This window comes from Fukomys damarensis, unplaced genomic scaffold, assembly GCF_012274545.1.
Source record: "Fukomys damarensis isolate Sample0158 unplaced genomic scaffold, DMR_v1.0_HiC HiC_scaffold_2, whole genome shotgun sequence".
Classification (NCBI taxonomy): Eukaryota; Metazoa; Chordata; class Mammalia; order Rodentia; family Bathyergidae; genus Fukomys; species Fukomys damarensis.
In genome coordinates this window covers 49,316,957-49,325,223 of record NW_022900914.1, presented here as the reverse complement: position 1 = coordinate 49,325,223, position 8,267 = coordinate 49,316,957, and the positions used below count along the sequence as shown (strand labels likewise).

The window sequence follows — 8,267 nt, the reverse complement described above, 5'->3', positions numbered from 1 at the left end:
TCCTGCGGCCGGCCCTGCCCCCGCCGGTGGACCTGCCCTGCCGAGAAGGCGCACAGAGCCGCCAAGGCTGCTTCCCAGGCCTGCCGACGCTCCCTAGCAGGATGGGGATCTTGGAGTACTCCGTCTCATCCCGAGGCCACCCTGAAGCAAACAGGCAGAAGGCGTCTCCTGTGCCTCCAGGGTCAAAGATGACAGACTGCGCCTGGAGTAGGGCAGGCGCCACTCTCTAGCCAGCCTTATCCCAGCAGCGGTTAGGACACAAGACTGAGTTGCAACAGCCTTCAGTCCTCCAAGAAGAAAATGCCGAGGTGGCACGAACCTTTACCCCATTTTGCAGATAAGGAAACAAGGCAGACAAGTGAAGTAACTTACCCAAGGTGACACAGCTGGAAGATGGCAAAGCCAGGACTCCATGCAAGGTTTGTGCACTCTACATTTTTGCTTCCCCTACCCTCCAGCACCCACGTCAGAAAACAGGCTGCTGGGCCAGGGATTTAGCTCAGCGGCACTGCGCCTGCCTCGCAAGAGCAAAGTCCTGAGTTCGATCCCTCACACCGCCAAAAAAAGAAAAAAGAAAACAGCCCAAAATGCCTGTGACCCAGCCTCCCCAAGTCAGCTGCGTCCTCTGGGGACACTCAAACGCCCACTTTATTCTACTAGGATCACTCAACCCTGCCTGCTGCAAGAACACACCCCACCCCATTATGGCTTTCCTCTCTCAGAAGTACCCCTCCAAGAACCCCCAGGCCTTAGAGCTTTGCATTTCCAGAAGGGGAAGACAGGATAGTGGCCCAGACTCCTAAAGTTCTGACCTTCCAGTCACAGCCTCTGGAGGCTCAATGCCCTATGACTGATGGTGAAGAACAGAGGAGAAAAGACAGCCCTGCAGTCATTTCTTGGATTCAATTCCTTTTCTGCCCCATCCCCAACCCACAATTCTGACTTCAATTCCAGGCTCCAGCACACTGAAGGGGAAAGGAGGGGGGGAAGAAGGAGCAGAGGAGGAGAAGGGGTTATCATCCTGCCTCCAGCTGCTGCCCAGTACCCGGCCAGTATTACCTTACCTGTCTTAGCCTCTCTTGGCTCATCTGTAAGATATAGCCAGCAGCTACCTCATATAGTTGTGAGGCCCGCATGAAGAAATGCAGCCGGTTGTTTGCCACTCCGAGGACTGCTAGCTACCAGCACTCCTCACTTCTGGAAGAGCTCACTGGGTGCTATTTCTCATTCTCACAGATGAGTAAACTGAGGCCAGAGAGAAGTGACTCATAGGACTAGATAGGATGCATGACAACCCCTGAGCCAGTGATTCGCTCTATTATCCACTCCCCCACAGATGCCTAATTGCTGTCCCTCCCCTGGGCCCCCAGGGTGTATTCCAAACAGAATGAGCTGCCTTAGGAGAGTCAGCAAAAGGGCCTCTAGTGAGGAGACTTGGGAAGTACCAGGGGCCATACCTGCCTTATCCTGGGGACAAAAGGCAGCCCGACCAGTCTCCTCACTTAGTAAGGGAAACAGTTTACAAGGCACAGTTAAGGAACAATGTCTCAAACCAGGGCTCTGGGTGGAAAACTGGGCTTTTGTGCCTCTTAACTCCTACTTTGAGCAGGCCAAGTAGAGCCTCTTCTTAATCCTGGTCTCTAAAACCCTGCCCCACCACTTTATCCCACACATAGTCTTCTGCTGGATAAAATCTATCCCTTATTGGACTGTATCAATTAATACTGTTGCTGCTATGGTTGCTACAGTTTGTCAAGCCCCTGCTACATACCAGGCTTTATGCCAACCACATTGTTGGATCATCTCATTTGATTTCCTCTACGCACAACCTTGTCTATTACTGGGAAATGGAGGAGTTTAGAGATGTGAAGGTACTTACTGTCAACATAACTGGTGAGTGGTGGGCTGGAATTCAAACCCAGGCTTCGTCATTCCAGTTCTCTTAACACTCTGTCTCTCCCACCCCCCTGCCACCCCCAGGGAGATGCAAAAAGGACTGGGGTTACTCAAACTAACTACTTCCCTTTAAGCTGCAGATCTGAGAATAGTAACATTTTCATGCTTGGAGACTTCTGGGTGATGCTCCTTCTGCCTGGGTGCCCCTCCTCCTCCTAACTAATGTGGGACAAGGCTTAATGCAAACAGTGCTTTCCCTCTGCCAGTTTCTCAGTCATCAAGTCTCCATGAGTGGCCCAGTCTCCTCGGAGAGCAGTGTACTGCTTTCTCTAGGGCACCAGTCACAACAAAGTACAGTTATTTATTTACACGGCAGTCTTCCCCACGTAGGCAGGGGCCCTAGTTTCCCCTTTACTAGGCTCTGCGCAGAGCTGGAATGTGCTGAGCTGAGTTTCTACATGAAGAGGGTGGAAAGGCAGGGGGCTGGGCACTGAGATGGAGGGATCCTTTTCTGGGGCGTCTTCTCACTGAGGTACCCAAGGAGCCAGAGGGACATCTGCTCACCTGGAAGGGCATGAACTTCATAAGTGAACGGCAGCTGAATCCCAGATCTGTTCAGCCAGCACATGCCTTCATCACCAGCTAGCAGAAACTACAGAACCACATTCTCACCCCAACTGCCTGTTCAAACCATTTCCCTATGCGTACCACTGCCACAGGTCCCCATACTGCCCAATGCAATCTACCTGTTCCCATCCTCATTCCACCCTGGCCTCCTCCCCTCTACTGAGGTACCTGGCATCCCAGGGTTCAAGACAGTCACAGAGATCCAGGCCAGGGCCACTGCCTCCAGCCAGGAAACTTCACTACACACCTGATCCTCCTATCTCTATATGCCCCTCTTCCTACATTCGAGGGTTCACAGTGACAAGCCCAGAGGTACCTGGGGCACCTCTGCACACCTACACCAGGAGGATGGGTTCACAGACCTCCACAGAGGCAAACAGATTCACCCTCTCTGACACACCAAGAATTTCAAGAACTTGGACACCCATGGGTGAAACTCCACTCAGACGAAGACCAAGCATCTCCAGACACATATTGGGGGGACAGGGAGGGTGGCAAGAGCAGCAATCAAACTCCCTGGAGGCCCCATACTTGGAGGCATATACAGACTTTCTTAAACTTCAAAACAAACCAATGAGACAGGAATTATTCATGCCCATCTTACTGATGGTGAACCTGGGATACAGAGAGACTAAGCACCTTACCCAAGGTCAAAAAGCTAGAAAATGAGGAGGAATCACTAGCACTCATTTGTAGTGGTACAGTCAGAGCTCATCAGTAGGTCTATGACTTTCAAGTCCACCTACCTCTTTAGAGCTGTCAGGGGATGTAGAGAAACAAGCTTCCTTCCCTTGCCATGACTGAATGAGGTCACCCTCCACAGGGATTCCTTCAAAGCTGGTTCTAGCCCTGCTTCCTCCAGGAAGTCTTCTCAGGTTACCCAGCCCTCAGCCAGCCTATAGTACTTCTAACATTTCTCATTTGACACGTGGAAATTATCTGTGTGTCCCGCCCTGCAAAACAGGCTACAGTTGTGCCTCTCCAAAGCCCCTGTGCCTTTTCAAAGCACCCTGGGGGTTTTGCCCAATGTTTCACATGCTGAAGGCACTCAGAAGCCACTGTGAGGAGAGTGTGTGACCTCCTTCCCTCTCTATCACACAAAGGATCCTGCCAAAGAAACCTAACACCCCCTCTACCTTCAGAGCCTATGTTTGAAGTCCCCAGTGTCCACGCATCAATTTCCACCCAAGTAATTGCAGCCCATCACACACATCATTCCCTATATTTGAAACTCTTTGCAGTTGTCATGGGAACTGTCTTTGCCTTCATTCACTGATCAGGCCTCACAATTAGCTTTGGCAGCGGAAGTCTGTGTCAACTGCAATCGCAGGGAGGAAGCCAAGGAGGAGCAGCAGCAATAACAGAAGAAACAAGATGCCTCTCCTTGAAGATGCAGTAGATCCAGACTGAACCAAGGCATCCAGCGATGTCTGAGGGAAACCAGTCAAAAAGCCGCTAACCCCACCTTCTCACTTCCACAGAACAGGAAGAATACACCCAGCATCTAACAGCCGTCCACTCTCTGACATGGCCACACTCTGCCCTAACCCACATGCCCTCCTACATTCTTGTAGGGCATATACTATGAACCTCATCGAGGTCTTAGTCTCATTTCAGCAGCTGTGGACCACCAAATGTTATAGGACCTATAAACACAACAAAGGACCATACAACACCATAGAGAAGGCAGGACACAAACAGTGGGGAGTTTACACCTGATCTTAGCCAAAAGGCTGAGAAGTGATAACACTGAGGAGTTTAGAAACCTGGAGGCAGCCTCAGGGGAAGGCTTCTAAAAAAGAATTAACACAAAGCATCTAACCTTCGATTCTAGGATCTATGAATACCCTCAGATGTGCCCAACCAACTGTCTATCCTTCTCCACCCCTGACACCAGCCATAGCATTCCAGTACCATCTCTATACTTGGCAGGGTCAAGAGAAGCAGCACTCTCCTCATCCTTTACAGGTCTCTATGCTAAAACACTCAAGACATATTCCTTCCTTTTCCCATTGGGCTGCAAGGGGTACAGAGGTAATGAAGGCTCATCTCTACCCTCAAGGCATCCCCCTTTTACAGCTCAACCAGAATATGCTGTAATTATTTGTTTCCACACTGTCTCCTTCCCCAGACTTCGAGCTCATTAAGGACAGAGTTCATGATGCCTCCCCCTTACTCTTTGCTCAGGCTCTGACCAAAGTCTTGCCCATACCCAGTGCCAGGCAAGACTTGCTCAATGGGCTAGGAAGGCAACCTGCATGTCTACAGGTCAAAGCAGATAATGCCCTCTCTCTGGAAACTGAAGCACACCAAGAGAGGAGGTGCCTTCCTTCAGCACAAGGATCAATGGAGGGCCTAGGGCCCAGGAAACATACAAGTAAGGTGAATTTCTCCCTGGTCCTCCAGCACAAGCTCTTCTCCCACCATCTCCCAAGCATCCACTTCTTTCTACCCCACCCTCTAGCATGAACACTACAGACAGGACTCAGCCCTCAGAGGAAGAATCTGCCATTTTTCTCTCCTGGTCCTCCAGAATCATTTCCAGCATCACTGAGGGAACGTGGGCACCCAGAGCGTATCCTGATTGGCAGGTAATAAATTTGTATTTATTTATTTTTCTGGTACCGAGGATCAAACTCAGGTCCTTGCTTGCACTTGAGAGACAGGAGGCAGAACCACTGAGCTAAATCCCAGCCCATGGCAATAAAATTTTAAAGAGAGAGAAGAGCAGCCCAAAGTCCTTCCAACAAGAATAGTTCATAAGTGGAATGAACTCTAATGCAGTACTCTGTCAACTGTTTTTGACCCAACTTTCCCACACTCTCTTCCTGAGGCTTCCTCTGGCAGTAATCAGGAGAGGCAAAGAGCTATGTGTGGGCACCCACAGTTTGGCCAATGACTTCATCCAATGAAACTCCCATCCCAATCTAAGAACCTAGAGCTTGGAGGTGGAACACACAGGAGTTGGAACTTGTGCAAGTCAGAGGCAGCATGCCAGGAAGAATCACCTGAAAATGCCTGGGGCCGCTGCTTGTGCTCCTTAAAGCAATCAAGCAACCCCCTAACCTGTGGCCCCCTGAAAGCCCACCATGTTTTCCTATACTGAACTGCTGGCTTGCTTTTCACTCCCTCTCTCAGTGATTAACAAAAACTGGATTTTTTATGCAAGTGACAGAAGGCTACCGAGGGATTTAAGCACTCTAAGTGTGGCAGCAGTCTCAGCCCTACACAGATGTACTCAGGCAGAGCCCTACATCAACCCTAAGGTACTGTCCTCATCAACAGACCTCACTACTTCCTGGGGAAGGGGCTATCATCCTAAACTGAAGTAATCCATCTGAGAACAGTCAACCCAGACAACCATTTCCCCAATACAGAAAGAGGCCAGGGACTACACTGGTACATGTAACATCTAGCTCACAGCACTGCTCACCAAAACTTCCTGTGGTGATAAGAACGTTCTTTATTTGCATAACATGAGCCACTAGCCATTTGTGGCTATTTGGTACTTGAAAGGCAGCTACTGTGACTGAGTTATTAAGTGTAATTTTAATTAACTTAAACTTAAGTAGCTACTTAAGCTACTGGTGGACAGCTATCAGTGGACAGCTCAGGATGAGCATGCTTTTTAAATTTGAGGAGGTCATGAATATTTTTGAAAACTATTAACTCACTCCTTTCGAGAAAATATACTCCTGACTGAAACTTTTAGAAAGTTCACAAGCTTTACCCTAAACCAGGTCTGAGATTAGGTCTAAGTGTATGATTAAGTCTAGGTCTGGGGTGTATTTCAGTGGTAGAACATTTGCCTAACATGATGGCCATCCCCAGCACTAGAAGAAAAGGTCTAGAACTTGACCAAATGTTCTTCCATAATGCAATTGTCTAAAGAATAGGAAAAGAGACCTAATATTATACTTTACACAGTACTAGCAAGAGCTCACAAAGTGATAGAGGATATCTTTATATTAACATCCCTGCCAGCCAGCAGTCAGCCTCTACCCAGGCACATGCAAGCACAAAAAACACACTATCTCTGAGGCCTAGCCCCTCAGTGTAGGAACAGCTATAAAACGTTAGATATTCTTCTAACATGGATTCAGTCTGCTTGTAGCTTTCACCCATTAATAAAAGTTCTGTGTACTCCATATGGAGGTGATTCCCTTTTCCTAACAAGTCTCTCCTTAGTCTGTGTTCCTCTACTCATTTGCAAGCTGAACAATCCTGTTTCTCTGAATTGTCCTGCATGCAGCCACTCCAACAGATCTCAGGATGGGCTATCAACACTGCTTAGAGTGTCAACTTTCTACCTGTTAGGAAACCAGGGTTCCTTACTTGTGCAGTTCTCTTCATATGTATGTATGTATGTACATACGTATGTACATATGTACTTTGAGACATAAGTCACTTAGCCCAGGATGGGCTCAAACTTAAAACCCTGCTGTCTCAACCTCCCCAGAATGCTGTGATTACAGACATACTCCACCACGCTTGGCTTTTCTTTTTTAAAAGAAGTATAAAACTCTGCATTTATCCTGGTTAAATACCATCAAGTCCAGCTGGGACTCACATTTTAGGCTGCCTCAATCTCCTTAGTCCAAAAGTTCCATCATTCAAATAGCTGCATCTACACAACAAGCACACACTCACAGATTTGACACATATCCCTTCTGTCCCATAACCCTCCAGATCCTTCTGTGGAACTCACAATTTCAGACACAGCCCTCCTCTGCACAATCACTACCATCTACTATTCTTGTGGGGCTCCAAGATTCTGAATCAGGTTGCTGAGTAGCAAACATCTGAGAGCTTTCCTTACTGTTCTCAAAACACACAATACAGACACATCAGTTCTTAAAGGGTGTTACTGGTAACAAAACTAAAAGGCTCCAGAAGTGCAAGAATAAATATGAAGTAAATCTCAAGAGTTTCTTAACTCCCTGGTTTACAGGATGAAGAAATACGTTGAGTTTCCCTTCTTATCCTGGTCAGCAGCAGGAATTATTTGCCTGATCATCACTTATTTCTTCCCTCTTCTCATGTAACACCCTCTTCCCCTAGTCTCGAAGTCATACTGACTAGCTCCCCAAGTTCTTACGGAATACAAATCACCTGCTTGAAGTACAAACTTTGATTGAGAAGATCTAGGATGGGGCCAGAGACTGTATTCTAACTGTTCCAGGTGACTCCGATGCTGCTGGCCCAGTGAGTAGCAAAGTGAAAGTGGCTGTGAACCATTTGAGTGCCCTAAGACTCAAGTGAGCAATCAGTAGCTGAAGAGTACAGGCAGAAACCCATAAGCTCAGTCTCTCATCTGCACCAAAGTATCTCCACGCTAGCTACAGGATAGATACCCCTACACACTACCCATTGGTTGGGTCCACCCCAAACCAATTAAGTCAGAATCCCTGTGAAGTAGGTCCCAGGCACTGATTTTGCTTTTTTAACTCTCCCAGGTCATCCTAATGTGGAACCCCTAATCTACATGGTTAATAAAAGATTGATACAAAGCACCCCTTCTGGATGACATTATGTCAAACACTGGGTCTCTGATCTGTCCAAGAAACTGGTCAGAGATACCATCATTTCTTTTCAAAAATCCAGATCTCAGTTTCTCTAGGCTACTTCCTAAAGAACTACAGGGACTCCCACAATTCATCACTGCCTTTCTAAAGTTTCACAACCTCCTTTTTAACAATGAGAGCTTTAGAACAATAGTCTAGCTCTAGAAGTATCATACATAC

At 47.8% G+C, this 8,267-nt stretch overlaps 1 protein-coding gene across 2 annotated transcripts in view; it reads right to left on the bottom strand.

Moving 5' to 3' along the window:
• Positions 1 to 8,267, bottom strand: part of Tet3 (tet methylcytosine dioxygenase 3) — a 106,042-nt gene that overhangs the window by 92,313 nt on the left and 5,462 nt on the right. Inside the window, exon 1 of one of the 2 annotated variants that reach the window (XM_033764851.1) lies at positions 1,065 to 1,082. The exons of the other annotated variant lie outside the window; for it this stretch is intronic. The gene's annotated coding sequence lies outside the window, so the exon portion shown is untranslated. Of the gene's footprint in view, positions 1 to 1,064; positions 1,083 to 8,267 lie in introns of those variants that run through there. 2 annotated transcript variants of the gene reach the window in all.